General features: G+C 40.3%; 1 long non-coding RNA gene across 1 annotated transcript; it reads left to right on the top strand.

Annotated features, from left to right (window-relative positions):
- Positions 1–19,123: 19,123 nt before the first annotated feature.
- On the top strand, positions 19,124–20,833 carry LOC144466567 (uncharacterized). The gene is made up of 3 exons (XR_013493178.1): positions 19,124–19,351; positions 20,380–20,505; positions 20,687–20,833. It is a non-coding gene; the product is annotated as an uncharacterized LOC144466567 (long non-coding RNA).
- Positions 20,834–22,230: the final 1,397 nt, after the last annotated feature.

Here is a 22,230-nt window from a genome sequence, read left to right on the forward strand (position 1 = left end):
TTGTAATGAAGTATCTTGAGAGAATAGTCATGTCACACATTAAACAGGTAATCCCGAATACGCTAGACCCACTGCAATTTGCATATTGCCAGAGCTGTTCCACACAATCCTTTCACACCTTGAACACAAAAACACTTTTGCTCGAATGCTGTTTGTAGATTACAGTTCAGCTCTAGCCTGGTTCCAGACCATAGACCCCGCCCACTCAACTGAGTAGGCTTGCATTACTGGTCTGGCATACTTCTATGAATTTGCGATTTATCTCGTCCAAACGATGGACGGACCAATGAATGCCGGGGGTCTAGCGATTAGCCAATCAGCGCCACGCTGATGTCAAGCTGTACGCCGGTGGGTAACTGGTGAGAATAGCAACAATGGCGACCGCTACAGATCCTACAGACCACATTAACGATGCTATCGAGGTGTTTCGCCACTACTCGCGTTAATGGAGAACCAAATTATGGAAGCTGCTAAACTGGATTTAACGGCGATGCAGCTGGGCGTGCACGACGACGGAGACATTTTAAACGGGCAATGCTCGCTTGTTTTCAGCACCCCCGAGGCATGGATACTAATGACGTCAGATTCTGGGTGAGTATTTGATCTCTACTGATTGGTTAGGGAAAAAATCTAATTCCCTCCCCCTTGTAAATCGCCTTCAATGGAGGCCATGTCAGACTGAAGGTTCTGAGAGCTTCAGTCTGACACTCAGGCTAGTTCAGCTCTCCACACAGTCATCCCAGACAGGCTGGCTGACAAGCTCTTCACCCTTGGACTGACAACCCCCCCCACCCCGCCACTGGGTCCTGGATGTCCTTACAGACAGACCCCAGACAGTCAGAGTTGATACCAAGACATCAGGCACAAAGACAGTGAGCACCCTGTTCACCCAAGACTGCGTCCCCTCCCAGAGCAACACCTCCATCATCAAGTTCGCTGACAACACAACTGTCATTGGGCTGATAACCGATGGAGAGGAGGCAGCCTACAGGGAAGAGGTGGCTCAGTTGGTGTCCTGGTGCCAGGAAAATAATCTCTCCTTAAATGCTAAGAAGACTAAGGAGATGGTTATAAACCCAAGGAAGAGCAGAGACCAGCATGCCTCACTGCACATCAACAGGACACAGGTGGACAGGGTGAAAACCTTCAAACTCCTTGGCACCCACATCAGCGAGGATCTCACCTGGACTAATAACACACAGCAGATCATCAAGAAGGCCCAACAGAGACTCTTCTTCTTGAGGAAGCTGAGGAAATTTGGACTATCTTCAGCAACTTTTACAGATGCACAGTGGACAGCATCCTGACAAACTCCATCACAGTGTGGTATGGGAACTGCACCGCGCAGGGCAGAAAGGCTCTCCAGCGTGTCATTAAAATGGCACAAATCATCTGTGGAGCAACCCTCCCCCCATTACAGGACATCTATGACACCCAAGTCACAAAAAGGGCACTCAACATCATTAAGGACCACACCCACCCACAGCACACACTGTTCACACTCCTGCCATCTGGCAGACGCTACGTAAGTGTGAAAGCAAGGACAACCAGACTTAAAAACAGTTTCTATCCACAGGCCATCAGACTACTAAACTGGTGATAATCTGTCTCTCTGTATACATATACATATACATAGTGGACAATGTGTCAATATCTTGCATGTTTATTTGATACTATTTGTACAACAATATTTGCACAACATAACTGTACATAATACTTGCTCTTTTTATAATTCATTTTTATTTATTCTAGTTTAGTCAGTGTGTATTTTAGTGTTGTCAGGGCAACGCGCAAAGTAAAAATTCATTGCCTGTAAACACATTTATATTTGCTGTGTACATGACAATAAACATCTTGAACCTTGAATCTTGAACTAAAGGTAGAACTTATTTAAGTTGCCTAGATGGAATGGGGTCTAGATGAGGAAATCATTGAGGTTACTTGTTGAAGGTTAATGGGAGAGAAGCAATCCAAATATATATCAGGTCTGTGTTTGAAGTCCCTGTGTTTGAAGGTAAATACTGGTGCATGACTGAATTTATATTTTATGGGTAAAAGTTACTGTTCTCATTGTATTATTGTTCACTGGAGCATTATTGAAGTATTGCCTGTATTTTTATGACATATATTAGTGTCAGTCGCTTGGCGGCGCTGTTGAGACAGGGGGTAAGGTGGAGATAACCACACTAAATGTTATGAACAGAACCCAGTACGTTGTTGGACTCATTCATTCCTGCACACACACCCACGCCGCTTACACTGGTACTGGTTGAGGGCAGGAGGTGATGAATTTTATCTCTAATACTTAGAATTTTGTGATTAAAGAAACTCAAAGTCATTACTGCTGAGGGCTAAAGGAATACAAGGCCCAACAGAGCTGTGACTCTCTGTAAGCCTGTCTACAGTTCTTAAAAGAAACCTGGGATTGATTTTATTTTCTCTATAAATGTTGAGTAATAGTTTGCTCTGGCATTGGGGAGGGCCTTCCAATACATTTTAAGACTGTCGTGCCAGACTAAATGAGATTCTTCCAGGTTGGTTAAATGCCATTTCCTTTAAAATTTTCATAATATTTGTTTTAATTTGCAAGTTTGGGAGTTGTACCATGAAGCTAACTTTCTTGGTTTCATTCTCTTCTTTTTAAGAGGTGCTACAGAGTCACCTGATCTCACAGAAATACGTGAAATGACCATGACTTCTTAACAATTGAACAATGAAATTACATGCCGGTACCATGGAAACAAAGCCAATGTAAAGTCAATTAGGATCCACTGTCATGGTGTACACACGAATTCCCTGATTCAACAACGTCACGTCAACCTCGTTTTCCACAATGATATCTTTAACAGTCCTGTATACACACAAAAACATAAAAGTGTTCTTGATATTAAAACGGTAAATATATTCCTCTGTTAAAATTTCCCACCAATAATAATAGTAATAATAACATGATAGTTCGGCTGTCAGTAGATTTACTTTTTTACGACACTATTTGACAACTCTACAATCCGAGTCCTAAAAACGCCGTTTCTAGAGAACTTGCTAAAATATCTGAAATTAACCATCGTCCTTACTTTTTCTTCACGTTTCATCTAGGTGCAGTGTCATTACTAGTTCGGCTTTACTAGACATTAGATATATTCAGTAGATGTCTTTTTACGACTCTATTTTACAACAAGCCGCAAAAAACTGCCGTCCCAAAAAATAATCTAAAATATCTGAAATTAGCCGACATCCTTGCTTTTTCTTAACATAGTTCATCTAGATACAGTGTAATTACTAGTTCGGCTTTACTAGATATTAGATATATTCAGTAGATCTATCTTTTTACGACCCTATTTTACAACTCTATTTTACAAGCCGCATACACCTACCGTCCCAAAAACGCTGTTTCTAGCGTATTAGCTATAATATCGAAAATTAGCCGACATCTTTACTTTTTCTTAACATAGTTCATCTAGGTGCAGTGTAATTACTAGTTCGGCTTTACTGGATATTAGATATGTTCAGTAGCAGACGTTGTGCTAGACTTTTTCGCCGTCGGTCATTTTGACCGACAGGGTCATAAAAATCCAGTCATAATCTATTTTTACCAGTCATTTTAATTTTCGCTTTTAAATGATAATAAAGATATTCAAAGACATTTAATTTTCATTAGTTCTTTTTTAATAAATTCAACAAGCAAGTTATAAAGTGTGCATTAATAAGGACATGAATGAAAAGATGAACAGACATTCACACACTGCAGTGCTTCAGTTCGGTGTCTGGTCTATTTTTCATGTGAGCCGCGAGCGCTTCTGTCAAGCGGATCGTACCAAACAGGAAATCGGACACAGAAAAGACGAGAGAATCCGGCCAATTTTCAAATTAAAATAACAACAGCGCGCACTGAGGAATGTGAGGAGAAAAATACCGTGTTTATAATTTAATATAACAGAACAGTGCATAACCGAACACATTTTTCAATACCCCAATCACTTCATTACAATTTTAATTTTGTGTCACCGAGCCTACAGACATAACTACATGAATAAAATGGTCAGAACAATATGCCCTATTCATTCAGTGTTTATCCAACACGCTCAATACATGGACATGCAATGACAAATTGTCATTAACTTATTACGTTTGAAAAACGATTAAAATATGGCCTTACCCATGTTTAAGTGAAAAAACGAGTACCGACGGGAACAGACGAGTGGAGTCGATGTTTAACTGGCGCGGAGAGCGCAGGAGAAATGCGCTGCCTGTGTGGACAATCAAGCGCCTGCGTGTATACTCGCAGGACTTCTGCAGCACTACCGTATCTGGTGTGTCCAGGCCGTTATGTCAACAACACTACATGAAGCAGATGAATGACTTTTTCTCTGCAGTGTGAAAACGGCAGCCACTTAAACCACTGACTGTGCTCTCCGCCGCCAAGTGGGCAGGGGTGGTAATTGCAACCGGTCAAAATGACCGACGGCCTTCAGATTTTCCGGTCATTGTTGTAAAAAACCGGTCAATGACTGAGAATATCCGGTTAACGCGACCCCTGTTCAGGACATATATCTTTTTACAACCCTATTTACTAAGCTGCATGGCGTGGTCCTAGGGAACTGTGGCTCTGGCTTGGGTTCCGCTCTCCCCTGGTGGGGTGGAGGGTGGCCGGGTTGCCGCCTCCACGTGATGGTGTTTCCTCTCTGGTTCTTCCATGCTCAGCCTTATTTTTTTCTTCTTATTTATTTAGTTATTAGTGGCGTTTGGATTTGGTTACGGCAGACGGACAGCAATTTGAAATGGAATGAAGCCCACAGACGGCAGACAGTAGCTACAAAACAGTAGTCGAATGTGCCCCATCCGCCCACAGTACAATGCTCTTAAAGCCCTTTGTTTTATTTTATGGCCTTGACATTAACCTGTCATATTGTTGAGTTATCAAGGACACTTTCGTGTTTTTGTGTGTATACAGAAATGTCAAAGATATCATTGAGGAAAACGTGGTTGACGTTACGTTGTTGAATCAGGGAATCCATGTGTCCACCACGACAATGGATCCTAATTGACTTTACATTGGCATTGTTTCCGTGGTACCGGCACGTAATTTCTACCCATTACGTGCTGCCATCACGGAATGCGGTGTTAAGAGGTCGTGGTCATTTCATATATTTCTGTGAGATCAGGTTGTGAGAAACACATTGACACAGTTTTATTTAAATTCAAAATGAGATGATTGTGTTCCACCACTGTTGGATTTCATACAAGTGCTGTGTTAGGGTCTCTGCTGCCTTGCTAGGTGACTTAGCAGGAGCATAAATGACCACGTCATCTATGGGGTGCCGTTTGTAAAGTGGCTCACGCTGAAAATAACATTACCATTTTGCCACATTTAGCTTCAACCAACATTTAAAAAAGTGTTGTGAATTTTTTTAACATCACCTTTTACCACATTTACAGCAATATTTGTTAACTTAGAAATATATTAAATAGTTAAATCTAAATATTAAATGTGGCACCCAAATGTTAAATGTTAAATCTAAATATTAAATCTAAATCTAAATGTTAAATCTAAATCTAAATATTAAATCTAAATCTAACTGCTAAATCTAAATCTAAATGTTAAATCTAAATGCTAAATCTAAATCTAAATGTTAAATCTAAATGCTAAATCTAAATCTAAATCTAAATGTTAAATGTTAAATCTAAATGTTCTGGGTGAAACTAAATATTTAGCTAATATGCAAATTCACACTGCTGGTCACCGGAAGTACCAAAATAAAAGCTCAAGATGGTCAGACTGTGTTTATAGAATCAAATAACTAATTAAAACCAACTTATCAGGGGAAATGAACACTTGAACATACATTAGCGTGATAATAACTACCTAAAATAACAAAAGACATGTTTGGAGAAATTTTATTTGACGTGTACTTTGAGTTGTTAGTGTCCCTTTTATGGAGGGTGTGGGACTTATGACCTGTACTACAGGCAGCCACGAAGGAGCGATCGAGATGTTTTGGCCAGCACTATCCTACCCCCACCTCCACCCACCCACTGTCGGTCACTTTCTCCATGCTCCTTGCTGCTTGCTATCATGTTGACATGTCCGATTTAGCTGAAAACATTGGAAGGGCCGTTCTGGCGGCAATACAGAATTTTAGCAGTACAGCGACAGTATCCGCCATAGAGCCTCCACAACACTCGGTAAGTTTGTTTTCCAACTTGCATAGCATTAGGTTCTTACTAAGGCTAACTTAACTAAACTAGCTAACGTTACCACAGTAGAGATTTGCTACTAGGATCAGTGCACTTCATGCATAGCGCATTGTTTTGTTTCGTTTGACCACTGGACATGTTAACGTTAAAACACACTAAAGAAAATGTCGCTAATATTTTGTAAATGTCTCCTCAGGCTTCCACCAGCAATACACCTGGAGCAGCCACACCCGCCACCTCCAATGGGACATCATACCGCTCGGTAGCTGTTTGTTTTTTTAAATGTGTGTGGTGTAATATTTCGATTTTAATTCCGATCATAGTGGCATATTACACACAGCACCAACATTTTGATTTAACAAATTGCTAATTGATTTAAGTGCTAATTTTAAAGAGATAAAAAGGTTGATGAACCACCTGGTATGTTGTATGATGTCAGGGTTCTTCCTGACGCCATCAATCGATCAGTAGAATAGAGATCCCATAATGGGTTTGCATTAACTGTCAACTAAAAACTTCTGGAACTCTTTTTAATGCACAGGTGTCTGTTTGCATGTTTTCATTAATTTCAGGTTCCCCTGCCAAAAGTTCCTCAAAGACATGCTACACACTCACGTTTTGTGAGAAAAAACAAGGCCTGCAAACACTATACAAGGGATGTTGTGTGCTTGCCTTTGTCTTCAGCATTAACGTTCCGCATTCTCAGGGGAGATTCGAGCAAAATTGGCACAAGATGGCCTTATTGGGAAGATCTTCTTTACATCTGACTGGTCTGAAGTACAACTTAGAGAAGAAATGACAGCCATTTTCAGAAGAACGTTTGCATTGTCTATGGGCCAGTCATTCCCATTTGAGTATTTGAGTACAATCAAGGGATGCAAAAGACTAATGAAACCAAATGTCTCTAGCAGTTTTCTGTGGGGTGGAAAAGAAGTTGGCTCGATTAGTTCAACCACTTGTCTCTATATAATGGCATTAATGCACAAACCTGTACAGGTAAACAGTTTATAGTACACAGAATCATTTATGGGCAACATTCAATGTATTAGAAGCAAAATATACGTCTGTTGCTTTTTCTACTTCTTTATATTAATTATGGAGTTACATCAGTCTCAATATTAATAAATGCACACAGAAGGATTCACAAATACATGTTAAGATTTATATATAAATGACTCTCTCCACACAAATATTTTCAATGCACACACATATATTTGGCATTTTATATAAATGTAAAAAAAATCCACAAATAACCAAAAAAGTTTCACAAATGTATTTCTGATGCACACACAAATATTTATTGTTTTAAATATATGCAATAAAAATCCACAAATATATGTATTTTTATATATTTTATTTATTTATATATTGTATTTAAAAAGTATTTGCAATTTTCATCAAAACATATGTGGATGTTGATACATTCATATACAAATGCTTTTATTTTGTGAACCGCGCATTTGTGTGTGAATCTTTTTGAGACTCCCCTGACATAACCCGATCCACAAATGCATTTTTTCTACCAAGGGGATATAGGTAGCCAATCAGATGTCTCCTTCCTCTTTAGCCAATCACATGAGCGTCCCGCCACCACACGTGGGGTATGTTTTAACGTCGTAGCGTCAGAAGGTGGCAGTAATGCACCACTACATTGTTTGCCGACCGCCAAATTTATAAGGAAGAGAAGAAGAAGAAGGTCAAGAGCATATGGTCAAGAGGTGTAAATTGCAGCATGGCGGTAAGTGTATCCACTTGTTGTAAATCATGACTCTTTATTGAATTATTAGTGATTGGTTTTCCTAAAGTGTGTGGTAGCCCAGTTAGTTAGCAAATTATCTGAAACTTGCTTAGTTGGTATAATTGCACCGTGTAACTGACGCTAACGTAAGAGTAAGATACATGTTAAAGCGTAACGTTACGTTGAAGCACAGCGGCACCCCCTCTCCCCATGCAATTTATTCGCACATCAATATATTTTTTCGAGCAATTAGCTAAGGTTTGTATGGTCTCATGTCTGTAATAGCTGCTGGTTTTGACCAGGGTGTCCAGATGTCCCGCTTTGAGCGGGACTGCACAGTATTTTTAGCACCTTTCCCTCATCCCACATAATGAGAAGTCAAACCACTGCAAGACAGACGCTTTTCTTAATTCTGGCTTTTATTCAGTGGCTGCGAAGACAGCGGTTAAGGTTGTCATCACGGGGCTGTATCTGATACCAGTCTGTTTACATTTCGGTCAAGTGCTGGTGAACTCCTCACTGTCGTTTAGCTCCGCTCACCGGCGGTAAAGTGCAGTCAGCTGAGAATATGATATGTAGCTAGTCGCGACATAATACGTGTGACTCTATGGTTGCATTTTTACTTATACTCAAAGATGATAGCCAGACAGATAAAGGTAGCAGCAGCTGAAATAACCAGGGTTTATCACACTGTGCAGCACTCAGACCGTGGTGGAAGAAGTAAACAGATCTTTTACTTCAGTAAAAGTAGAAGTGCCGACTAATTTACTGTTGAATTCAAACTGTTACTTCAATAAAAGTATTTAACTGTGTGCAGCAAAATGTACTCGTTAAGCAGTGTTATCTTACTACAATATATTATAAACTATTGTTTGATTGTGTCACTAACAAACACATGAGAGCATGTTTATGTACTTCATCAATATGGATTCACTTTTATATACTGGGTAGCTCAATAACGTCCACCTCTATACAGTAATACAATATTTGCAGGCGAGTAGTAGCGTTGTTGTATTGTTCATTGTGTTAAGACCTTAAGCCAAGTTGTGATGAATTCAAAGTTGGTCAAAATAAGATAACTGTTTTACAGGCACTATCATCACAAATTGAGGTAGCAGCACGGGCCTTTGTGGAGTTATTGACCCAGGAGCTGTCAGGGAGGGCTGCAGGGGGCAGTGCGGAACCGAGCAGGGATGCACTTGTCAGGGGAGGAGGTAGCACCCAAACTGTACCCAGGCCTACTGCACCAGTCAGGGCAGTGAATGCAACTGGCGGGGCAGGAGGTAGCACCCAGATTGTACCCGGGCCTACCGACGGTAGGGTTAGCCAGGCCATGAAAAGGTGATGTATTTAATTCACTACAGTGTTTATACATTTGCCACTACAAAATCAAATGGATGGTGTGTTCTTGCCTGACTAAATTCTTGCTTGTGTTGTATGAACTCTGAAGCAAAGGATTTTTCAATATGTTTCCATAGTCTTTTCTATGACCTCATCTGCTGCAATTCAAACCTTAGTTGTTCTGTACAACCGCTGGGCTCTTTTTAACCTTCAGAAAAGATTAATCTGTCAGTCCAACAAAGATTTGTTATAGTATGTAGGTAAAGCTAATTGCCAGGTATTGTATCTAAGTGACATTTATGAACAGTGATAAATATTTTCTGATGCATTGAATATTAGTGTCTGGAATACTGCAAGCACTGTGGCTGTAATGGTACTGAACAGAGTCACTGTATTTTATGCTTCTCTATTTATACTTTCAATTATTGAAAGCAAAACTATCAACTAAAGCCATACATTTTTGCAATTCACCAATATTAATGTAGACTATCTGGTTTTCTTCACATATTGTTTTTCTCACTCTCACATCAGGCAGTTCCCAAGTATGTTCCGCTTTGATCCGCCAAGAGGGAAAAAACGTTTAACCACCCCTGCCAATTGTGTGGTGAAAAGGACAGACTTTAACGTCTACACACTCTCGGGACCCAGTCAGCTCACACCTAAGGGCTCAGAAGAGCTGGAACTTTCTCATGCTGGCCTTGGGAAGCGATTGATCAGTCTTCCAGACCATTGCAATCACAATGAGGTAATCTATTGGATTGTTTGCAGCATTGCATAATGCTCAATGTAGAGCTAGGCAATACAGACAAAATCAAATATCACAATATTTTTTATGTAATGCCTTGATATTGATATTGCAACAATATAGTATGGATGATTTTTATTGGTGCTTTCACAAAATATTAAGACAATGAGATTTTGTATAATCAACAGTTATGTGGATGATATAATGACAAAGTATGTAAAGGCAAATTATCGAACAGTTTGAAGTAAGAAAATAACTTCACTTTACTGTAATGTAGCCTTTAAAATCATGAAAAGGCAACATATCCATCCAAATATCCAAAATGTAACGATATCTTGTGTCATTGCACGATGTCAACATAATGGCCGTGTTTCCCAAAAGCAGTTAAGAAGATCTTAGCGCTAAGAACCTCTTTAGGTTGCTTTTAAGCCTCCCGTGAAAGAAGAATACGTTTCCCAAACACGCTCTTAGCCTAAGAAGCTCTTTCACTAAGCAGGAAGTCTTTGAACTGACCCACTCTGAAGAGTCTTCTTAGTGACCAAACGCCCACTATCCAGACAAATTAATATTACACTAAGCACTAAGCAAGGAGATATTTAAACAGTGCACATCATATATATTTTGATCTATTTTATATGTCAGATTTAGATTATTTAGTATTAATTGGTGACAGCAAAGAAAGAATTTCATTGTGCAGGGAAACGTGTGTCCTTACTGTGCATATGACAACACTTTGAATCTTGAATCTATATGTCTTATGTGTGCTCAAAGCTGTGGCACAAGCGATGTGCTGACACCACGTCACATGGGTTCTGCATCTGCAATGATTGGATAGAGCTATTAAGAGCTTCTTAAAGAGCGATCTTAAAGGAGAACTCCAGCCATTTTCAACATAAAGCTGTACAGCTCTAGGTCACAGAGTACTACAGTAGGAAAAGACCCGAGAAAATTATGTGCAGACAGGACGGAGCTCTCCTGCTACGTATCTGCTCAACAGTGCAAGTAATGGGGGCAAAAGTTTTACACCGCGACTTTGGCCTCTATTGTGCTCAAAATATCACCAGAAATGCTTTGTAACATCCACCAGTTCTTATCACACAACACTGAGTGTGAATAACTCCATTCATATGAGAGAGGCGCTGTGGTGTGTGTCTTGTTCACGTTTGCTCCCTGGGTAGACATTACTAGTTGACTGACGAGCTCAGAAGTGTTTCCATATCAATGAAGACAAAAACGTGAGGAAAACGTGGATTTTGGAGAAAAAATGGGATTATGGAGAGTGGAAATGGGTAGTTTTATCCATATTAATGCCAATTTGACAACATTTGCACGGCAATCCTGCATATGATACCAACGAGCCTGAACAGCATAGAGCTCATCAGTCAACTAGTAATATCTACCCATGGTGCAAGCGTAACACAGGTAGGAGACAAAACACACACTCTCTCATATGAACAGAGTTATTTACACTCGGCGTTGTGAGATAAGGAACTGGTGGATGTTGCAAAGCATTTCTGGTGAGATTTTGAGCACAATAGAGGCCAAAATCGCGGTTTAAAAAATTTGCCCCCATTACTTGCACTGTTGAGCAGATACGTAGCAGGAGAGCTCCGTCCTGTCTGCACATAATTTTCTCGGGTCTTTTCCTATTGTAGTACTCTGTGACCTAGAGCTGTACAGCTTTATGTCAAAAATTGCTGGAGTTCTCCTTAAGAGTGCAGCTCCTAAGAAGGGTGTGAAGAAGGCATTTGGGAAACTCTTATCTTAGCGATCCTTCTTACCAAAGAACTTCCTAAGTCCAAAGAACGATCTTTATTGGGAAACGCGACCAATTATGATATATTGTCTAGCCCTAGCTTTATGCATATTGTTGAATGCTTAATGATAAAAAATGTTAATCACTTGCTGCATAGTGAATGTTATTTCAATGTGTTTTAAAGATTGTTGCTGCTCTTGAAGATGAATATCCCAAACTAAAGGATTTAAAAGGAGGGTGGATGTTCTTCAAGTTGACAGGTATCCTCTTAACTAAATTTCCAATGACAAAGTATTAGGGGTGTAACGATTCACTCGTGCATCTGATGCATCGGACCTTAATGTGTTAGATATGAGTGCATCGGTTCAGACGGCCTGTATCGGTAAAAAGCTGAACATGAATCGGAAACAAATCGATTCAGCACTAGCGTATCGATATATCTCGTTAGGATGCGCATATGTTTAATTTTTGCCATCAATGAAGTGCCGTTTTCTCTCTCCTCCTGCCTCTGCCTACACCGCTCTCGCTGAACGCCTGCTGCCGCGCTTACACAAAACAAGCACTCCCTCCTCCCTCTGCTGTGTCTCCTCTTCATCTGCTCGAAACAGCCTGCGCTGAAAACAGCGACAGAAACACTGTACCGCGTCGCACCACCAAACTTTCAGAACGCACAGGTGTAGAATAAGTTTATGTTTTATAAGAAAGATGAGAAACTCCGCTGCAGATCATTTATGTAAAACGTGTCTGACAGCAGAGAACAGAGCCACGAGTCTGACCCACAGAGACGTCATGTGACTGAGAGAGCAGGAAACACGGAGCATCACTGTTCCGCCACACTGATCAAACCACAGCACTCTTCATATGAAACAGAGCAGCAGATCATCTTACTGCAAAAATACTCATATTTTAAACAGTTATAAAGTTTGTTCACAGATTCTCATTTAGGCTACAGGATCTCATTTACACATGAGACTCATTAAGATGTTAACGCCACTGTAATGTCTCCTTCTCTCTGTCTCTACTGTTACTATATTTAGTAAAACTATCTAGATGTCTTTTTGCAACTAATAGCACTCTACAAATGTAGCATTAATAGAATCAAAATGTAAAGATTCACACATTGCATTTTCATGTATTGCATCATATCGAATCGTATCATGACAGAGCTAAATCGTATCGAACCGAATTGTTGGCTGTTTAAAACTTTCTAAGACATATCGTATCGTTGAACATGTATCGAGATACGTATCGAATCGGTCTCAGTCAGTGAGATGCACACCCCTACAAAGTATGGATGTTAATATTTTTCCACATTCAAAGCTCTAGATGTGTCATGTTACATCCCACTTTGAAATACAATTCACATCACATTATTGGCATTATTTTTTTTTATCAACACCCCCTAGTTTTGTAGTTTGAGCCGAGTATTACGGGCTGGTTGACATGCGATGGACGGAGCTCATTGGTTCTGCAACGTAGGCTGTTTTTTTAAACTTTTAAAGTCCCCTGAGGGAGCCATGTGCAGTTGACCAGAAAAATATAATGTATACCGTGTTTTAAGTCTAAATCGTCACTGTAAATTATAGAGTGAAGCCACAACGGTGCTCTGAGCTGTATAGCAACAGTGACGATTGAGGAAACAAACAGAATAAACACTGTAAATGACATCTTTTCAAGTCAACTCAACATGTAGTGTCTTCAAAAGACTTGGATAAAGGTACACAAGATGTTTGGAGGCATTTTTATGGGTTTTTTGGGCCTCTGTTTTACGGGAGAGTGCTGCAACTGTCACAGTGAATCTGAGGGTAAGTGTATAAATATAAGTGTATTATGGATTCAAAAGATTCACCTGGCCTTCCATCATCATGATGGTGAGTAAATAATGACTGATTTGCCTGATATTAATGTATGTATGCAAGGTTTTAAAGGACTCTTGTATCTTGTATCTTGCCTCTTTCCATTTTTAAATAGGCGGCAGTGGACGTCACAAGCTGTCAGTTATTGCAACTGACTCTGAGGGGTACTCAGCAAGGCTACTAAAATTGGCGTCCAACAATGGCAAAAATGTCATTTTTGTTGTCCCACTACAAGAGCAGCTGTCGAAGGAACCACTACCCTATGATGCACCAGAGTTCGCAAAGATGCCACAGGCAACGTGCATTTCATGTGAAAAGCAAATGCCTTTGCAGATGTTGCCTTTGCACATTGAGGGATGCAATGGCACATTGAATGTAAGTTATTACATTTCTCTCCTTTCTCAAATAAACATGTACATTTTTAGTTTGTCCAGATGCCTGTCTTTCTGTCTTACTTTAGGAGAGTGAATCAGAGACATGCTGTGGGGATGAAGATTGCTTGGTTCTTGAGCAGCCAAACGGTGTGATGGGAGAATCCTCCGAGGTAGTCATTCAGTGCTGTCTTTTTTGTTATTTGCAATTCTGTAATAAAACATTATTTATTCACCATGTGAAGCAAGGCAGTAGACAGTTCAGTACATGATGCTTGCAGGTGCATTAACGTGGGGTATAACCCATCTCATCAAACTGTCGTTTTGTACTGTATAAGATCAAATAATCCTATAGCTAGCAAATATATCTCTTGACAGAAGTTCATTTAACAAACCACTTATAATTATTTGATCTGTCATTAAATTATTTTTTGGTCATTTCCAATCGATGTCCTCCCATCCCATGCAAGTGCTTGTGGTGACAGGTAAGAAGTTTATGACTAATGGATTCAAGTTAAAAGATCTGAGGACCCATGACCCACTAAGAACATGTCCTCAGTTTCTATGTTAAGAGTGTGACACCTAACTAGAGTATTATGTACTGTGAATGCTCCTGTTTCTGTTTTAGAGTTTAATATGCCATAATGTTATAACTGCAGTGGCTGCATCAGAGCATGTGTTGCACATTTGTAATTGCAATCAGACGAGATCTACATACTTTCTAAGCATTTCATCTGATTATACGAGGTGCAAGCAACAAGATGCAGGACTGATCCTGTTGTGAACGAATGGCGCACAACACAGTTATTGCCATTTTGCTGGTTCCACCCATAACCCTTGTGAGTAAGTGTGCAGTCTCGTTGATGTATCATCAACAGCGTGTGTGTACTACACCGGTTTGTTTGACCACTGGTCAGTACACCACAGTGCAGTGCGGGCCGTCATGATAAATAACGATTACAGTGCACAACGGCGGATGACAAATTAGTGATTCAAAAAAAAGCTTCAGTGAATCTGGTTGCATTATATATAGCAACACAAGATGGAACATGACAAAAATGTGACCGTCATAATGTAATTAATTATAATAGTTACGAATATATATACAGTACAGGCCAAAAGTTTGGACACACCTTCTCATTCAGTGCATTTTCTTTATTTTCATGACTGTTTACATTGTAGATTCTCACTGAAGGCATCAAAACTATGAATGAACACATGTGGAGTTATGTACTTAACAAAAAAAGGTGAAATAACTGAAAACATGTTTTATATTCTAGTTTCTTCAAAATAGCCACCCTTTGCTCTGATTACTGCTTTGCACACTCTTGGCATTCTCTCCATGAGCTTCAAGAGGTAGTCACCTGAAATGGTTTCCACTTCACAGGTGTGCCTTATCAGGGTTAATTAGTGGAATTTCTTGCTTTATCAATGGGGTTGGGACCATCAGTTGTGTTGTGCAGAAGTCAGGTTAATACACAGCCGACAGCCCTATTGGACAACTGTTAAAATTCATATTATGGCAAGAACCAATCAGCTAACTAAAGAAAAACGAGTGGCCATCATTACTTTAAGAAATGAAGGTCAGTCAGTCCGGAAAATTGCAAAAACTTTAAATGTGTCCCCAAGTGGAGTCGCAAAAACCATCAAGCGTTACAACGAAACTGGCACACATGAGGACCGACCCAGGAAAGGAAGACCAAGAGTCACCTCTGCTTCTGAGGATAAGTTCATCTGAGTCACCAGCCTCAGAAATCGCAAGTTAACAGCAGCTCAGATCAGAGACCAGATGAATGCCACACAGAGTTCTAGCAGCAGACCCATCTCTAGAACAACTGTTAAGAGGAGACTGCGCCAATCAGGCCTTCATGGTCAAATAGCTGCTAGGAAACCACTGCTAAGGAGAGGCAACAAGCAGAAGAGATTTGTTTGGGCCAAGAAACACAAGGAATGGACATTAGACCAGTGGAAATCTGTGCTTTGGTCTGATGAGTCCAAATTTGAGATCTTTGGTTCCAACCGCTGTGTCTTTGTGAGACGCAGAAAAGGTGAACGGATGGATTCCACATGCCTGGTTCCCACTGTGAAGCATGGAGGAGGAGGTGTGATGGTGTGGGGGTGTTTTGCTGGTGACACTGTTGGGGATTTATTCAAAATTGAAGGCACACTGAACCAGCATGGCTACCACAGCATCCTGCAGCGACATGCCATCCCATCCGCTTTGCGTTTAGTTGGACGATCATTTATTTTTCAACAGGACAATGACCCCAAACACACCTCCAGGCTGTGTAAGGGCTATTTGACCAAGAAGGAGAGTGATGGAGTGCTGCGGCAGATGACCTGGCCTCCACAGTCACCGGACCTGAACCCAATCGAGATGGTTTGGGGTGAGCTGGACCGCAGAGTGAAGGCAAAGGGGCCAACAAGTGCTAAACACCTCTGGGAACTCCTTCAAGACTGTTGGAAAACCATTTCAGGTGACTACCTCTTGAAGCTCATGGAGAGAATGCCAAGAGTGTGCAAAGCAGTAATCAGAGCAAAGGGTGGCTATTTTGAAGAAACTAGAATATAAAACATGTTTTCAGTTATTTCACCTTTTTTTGTTAAGTACATAACTCCACATGTGTTCATTCATAGTTTTGATGCTTTCAGTGAGAATCTACAATGTAAATAGTCATGAAAATAAAGAAAACGCATTGAATGAGAAGGTGTGTCCAAACTTTTGGCCTGTACTGTACATCTATAGCCCGCTTTGGCTGCTTTTTCTCTACCCCTTGGTTTCAAGTGAGGTCCAAGTTTGTCTTCGTTTCAAGGGCTGTCTAGCCCTTCCCCTTCCCCTATCCCTTAACCTTATGGAGAATTGGGACACCCCTTCACTTGACGTGAGTGCGCAAAACCAAGGGCTAAGGGGTTAGACAATGTGTTAAGGGTACAATTGGGATTGGCCCTAAGAAAGGTCATTGGAGATTAGTACAATGATACAGTTTGTCTCCCTGTGACTTCTCTCTGTTCTCAAATGAAGTTTGAGCTGAGGGCTTGCTGTTTTGGTGATGTAGCAGCATTGATCCAGCATACATCACAGATGGTGCTTGAAATGCACAAAGGCAAAGGCATGTGTAATGTAAGTGCTGATGGTGATAGAGCAAGGAAACTTTGCACACCTACTCAAAAGGGTTATGGCTCGAACCTGCTAAAAGTCCATTATTGTGCGGTGTGTCAGTCATTCACAACAGGAGCAACCCTGCCTCTTTTTGCCCACACCTCATACATGACTTAGTATAAATACTATATGCAGGAAGATATTTATGTAATAAATAGATAACCACAACTAATGGTTTTTCTGTTTCCTATTCACATGTTCTTCTTGTAATCTGTTTTTTTGTTGTTTTTGGTTGTCCTAAGAATGGACATAGCTCACTCCAGTGAAGCAGCCAGTCCAACAAGGGAAGAGGATTTGCCAGGACCCTCTGCTCCACGATCACCAATGCCAGTTTCAGCAGGTAATTTATCCATAACAACTGCTGCCATGGTGTAGTTTGGAACTGGAAGAAAAAAACAGTGTCACACTCTGGCTCCATATGCAGTTTTCTTTTATTAAGATACTGTAGTTTAGATGGTAGTTTGAAATTGGACCATTTTTGAGGCTGTAAATGCATTAAAGTGATCACTCACAAACACAAAACAATGATCAAAAAAGTAATATTAATACAAAGTACCTACCACAGCATATTGCTTTACAATGCTGGGCTTCCAAAAGGTTACTGTCGAGACAACAAATTTAGTTTGACTCTGGAATAGAAGCTGAAATGAGTATCCAATTTGGAAGTTCCTTTGCACCAACAACTTTTATTTTTTTTTTTAAATTAAATTTTCAGCATGGCTGAATGAGGAAGATCCCCAAACAGCATGTCGGTTGTTCCGAGAAGAACTACTGGACCGGAACTCAGAATGTCCACGCCTCTTTCTGTCAGTCAACATGTTTCACACAGTGGAAGAACAGGACAGTTCACTGATATCCTTCTATAAGAAGGATAATGTTAACTGGGCCGCTCCTTTCAAGTGCAAGCTGACAGGTATTACTGAAAACAGTGTAACTTGTTTTTTTGTTTTGTTTCTTTTATAGATGGAATGAATTTTGACTGTTGTTTGTTGACTGTTTGTTTACTTGCATAAAAGATGTATATTTCATAAAGGAATAGTTTCAATGAAAATTCAGTCATTATATTTTGAATCCATAAAATCCTCCTAGAGATTCACAGGAAAACAGCTTGCAGCTTTGTCACATAAAGGTCACTATGGAACTACTGAAAAAACATTAAACAACCAAAACAAAACAGAAATCTAAAAATGCCTCCAAATTGCTAATGTGCCTTGATCCAAGTCTACGAAAGCCACTCTATGAATAGCTGAGAAAAAAGTAATTTGTTTTTATTCCTACCATAAATCTTCACTGTTGCAGCACAGCTCAGAGCTGCACTTGCACATGCGTTCACCATGCTCACACACCATTTCATCCAGTGTGCATGTGCTCGTTAGTGGCTGTAAGCTAGAATGTATCTTTCATCAGCATAAGTGCGAGTTGATAATGATTGAATTTTCATCAAAATTGATCTATTCCATTTAAAACATGAAAGACCGAAGTTGTTGCATATGTTGGTGTAGTAGAAAAGCCAATACATGCTAGATCAGTAGCTATGCTGTGTCTTAGTAACTGTATATTGGATATCATTTATTTTTTTGTGGTTTTAATCTGAAGTTATCTTTATTTTCAAGGAGATGCAGCAGTCGGCGAAGGTGTCAACCGACATGTTGTTTCAATGACCATGGAGAAACTGAAGACTGGCTTCACTATAAATTTAGGTGTTTGGACTGCAGTACATCCTCTATAACCTCTGCTTACAGCATTTTATGCTAATCCTTAAAATTCCAACAGATACAGGCACAAAGGAGTTCTAATAACAATTTCATTTTATACCTCTGAGCTCTGTATCGTGTGAATATCAGTTCATATTCAAAGTACAGAATGTGGGATGGACCTACTTAAATATGCACTGATATATAAATACATTTTTTCTCCTTTTCTTTTTAGGCAGTGCTCCTCTTACAACCATTTTTGAGGGTGAAAAAGAACATCGCGTTCCATCTGCAGCTGCTGTACTTCAACAGAGCAACCTTTTTCAGATGGCAGGTCGGATGATAGGCCATTCTTTCCTGCATTCTGGTATTGGTTTCTCTGGCGTCAGTCTGCCTGTGGTCACTCTATTGACTAGTGGGAGCACCGACACTGCTACATCAGCTCTGACCTTGCAGGACTGCCCTGATCTTGATCATCGAGAAACAATTGTTTTTGTGAGTAACTTGGTTAAACGTTGGCATGTCCTACACCAATGTTCTTTCTTTCTTTCCTCCCTCCTTCATTCTTTCCTTCCCTCCCCCTTTCTTCCCTCCATCCATCCTTCCTCTCTTCCTCCCTCTTTCTCTACTTCTTTCTTTCTTTCTGTCTTTCTTCCTCTATTCCTTTCTGTCTTTCTTTCTTCCTCTATTCCTTCCTTCCCTCCCTCCTTCCTTCTTTCCTTCCCACCATCCATCCTTCCTCCCTCCCTACCTCTTTCTTTCTGTCTTTCTTCCTTTCTTTCCCTCCCTCCTTCTGTGCTTCAGCTACTTCATCTTAACTTAAATTTAGCACTTCAGTTTAGCTTCAGCTATCCAAATTTGGCTCCAGCTTTTCAGCAGACAACATTCACACTGCAATTTCTTCAGAAATGGCATTTTCTAGTTACTATATGTGTGTTTACCCCCCAAAAGGATCACCACCTTAACGTGGTGGGTCGGTTTGTGTGTCTCCGTGACCCCTAGAGCTATGTCAGCAGGAGTCTTTTAGTCCTGGTAGGGTTACCCACGCTGAAGAGGTCGAAGGGTAGAGACCAGTCGAAGTGTGATCCCCTGGTCCTCCAGGTTGGGGGTTGGGCTGAGGGCTGATAACCCACTCCCATAAAACAACTACTATTACAGAAACCACAAGCAGAGCAATTTCACAAAATGTATGGGATGCTGTAGCCGCTCCTCACAACATGAGAGACATCATGACGCACAAAGGTAAAAGCCATCAGGACATCCTTGGGCCGATCAAGCCACTGATGCACCCGAAGAGCACCATGATATGTGTGTTTATGTCACACTCCATCAAATAGATGGAATACATGAGACAGTGCTTAGATGTCTGGCAAGATGTGATTTCCATAGATTTTTGTATACCTGTGATTTACTCATGATGTTGGCTTGACTATATTTCTTTGCCTTTTTTTGATTGCGATAACTTTTGATGTACGGTAATTCAGAAATTCTTGCACTTTTTTGTGAATTTGTACCTGTTTTAGCTCAAGAATGCAGAACTTACTGCCGAAGAAAAATCCCGCTTGACTGATCTGTGTCTGTCATGGGATCTTCCTGTTCCCACCGCCAACAATCGTGACTGGCTGTTCCAGGAACTGCTTTCACATGCTGTTAGTAATCATTTTTAACTATTACCTTAGTCAAACAATATTATGGTAACATGACGGTCTAACCAGTTAAGATGGGTATTGGAGCTGTGCCGTGTTTCATGTCATATAATCTACTATATTTTTACACCCACGCAGTGCCTTAGAGTAATTGTTGCCTTCTGTCTGTCAATTCTTTTTGCAGGTACTTAAACGTGTTAAGCAGCCTATCAAACAAATCTGCAAAGGGCTGAAAGAAACAGGCATCTGGCCACTTCTTTCAGCTAGACCAGATGTTCACCACATCATCAAAAAAAACAGCATACAGCACAGTACACATCTCTAAATTGCACATACTGTAAGTACAGTTTATTATTAAATAGTTGCATTACATATACCTCAACTGTTAGTCAACATGCAAGGTTAATACCATGGTGTATCCTCCCCCTTGTGGTGTATTTGATATTTTGTACATTTTATGTGCTCAAATTTCATGTTCTGATGAATACTTTTGAGGTGTTAAATAAATGTTTTTCTTCCATAGCGTCACAGGAGGACCTGCACAACCTCGTGAGGTTCTGGGTTGGGTGGGAGCTGCCATCATCAAATCTCAAAGTTGAGGTTGTAACCTCAACTTACCCAGTGGCTCTCACCTGTTTCCACAAGTTGAGGCTCCCTGACCACTACCAAAATTACCAGAAGTTTCACCAGGACTTGTGTAGGTGTGATGGCATTGCTTTGTGGACTCTGGCTTTTAGGCCAATAGTTTGGGGATATGAAAAGCGTCATGTTCAAAATGTGCGCACAGAAGTTACCTGTTGGACATGAGGGAGGAGCAGAGAAGGATTGAGTTGAATCGTCAGAAAGAGGGAAGAAAGAGAGGAAAGACGGAAGGATGGAGGAGGAAGGAAAGAGGGAAGGAGAGGAAGAGGGAGGAAAAACTAAAGACAGAGGGAGGAAGGAAGGAAAGAGGGAAGGAGAGGAAGAGGGAGGAAAAAAATAAAGACAGAGGGAGGAAGGAAGGAAAGGGGGGATGGAGGAAGGAGGGAGGAAAGAAAGGATGGAGGAAAGAGGGACAGAGGGGAAAAAGGAAAAGAGGATGGAAACAAGGGAGGAAGGAGGCAAGGAAGGAAAGGAGGAAGGAAGAGAGAGAAAAGGAGGAAGGCGGAGGAAGGAAAGAGAGGGAAGGAGGGGAAGAGCTACAACAAAATTGAGCAAGTAAGTTTTAAAAGTTTACTGAAAAAGTTTACTGAGGTTATAAAATGAGAAGTACGGTGAATTCTCCATGTTTCTGCAACCAAATTGTCAACCTCTGGTAACCTTCAGATACAATGTAGTTTTGAAGTTACTCCATGTTGGCCTCATGTCAGAGGGCTGTTACATGTACTCCCCACCTGGTTATACAGAGATGTATTTGTTTGTTCATAATAAAAGAAAAAAACTGTGTGATGGAATATGGTGTGGTTATTTTAAGCCATTTCTTAATAGAATTTACAGATCTATTAATGTATTGTGATATAAAGGTGCATCTCAAATACTTTTAATATCATGAAAACAATGAATTTTTGGTTAGATATTTCAGAAATTGAAAACTGGATATATATTTGATTTCTTACATCTTAAACATTAACTAAAATCTAACCCTAAAAAAACTAACCCTAATCTTTATTTTTGTTCCCTTTTGCTCCCTTCTTCTTCTTCTTCTGCTCTTCTAGTGCTGCTGCTTTTTTCTCTCTTTTTGCTCTCTTT

The sequence above is a fragment of the Epinephelus lanceolatus genome, chromosome 13 (assembly GCF_041903045.1).
Source record: "Epinephelus lanceolatus isolate andai-2023 chromosome 13, ASM4190304v1, whole genome shotgun sequence".
In the NCBI taxonomy this organism is placed as follows: domain Eukaryota; kingdom Metazoa; phylum Chordata; class Actinopteri; order Perciformes; family Serranidae; genus Epinephelus; species Epinephelus lanceolatus.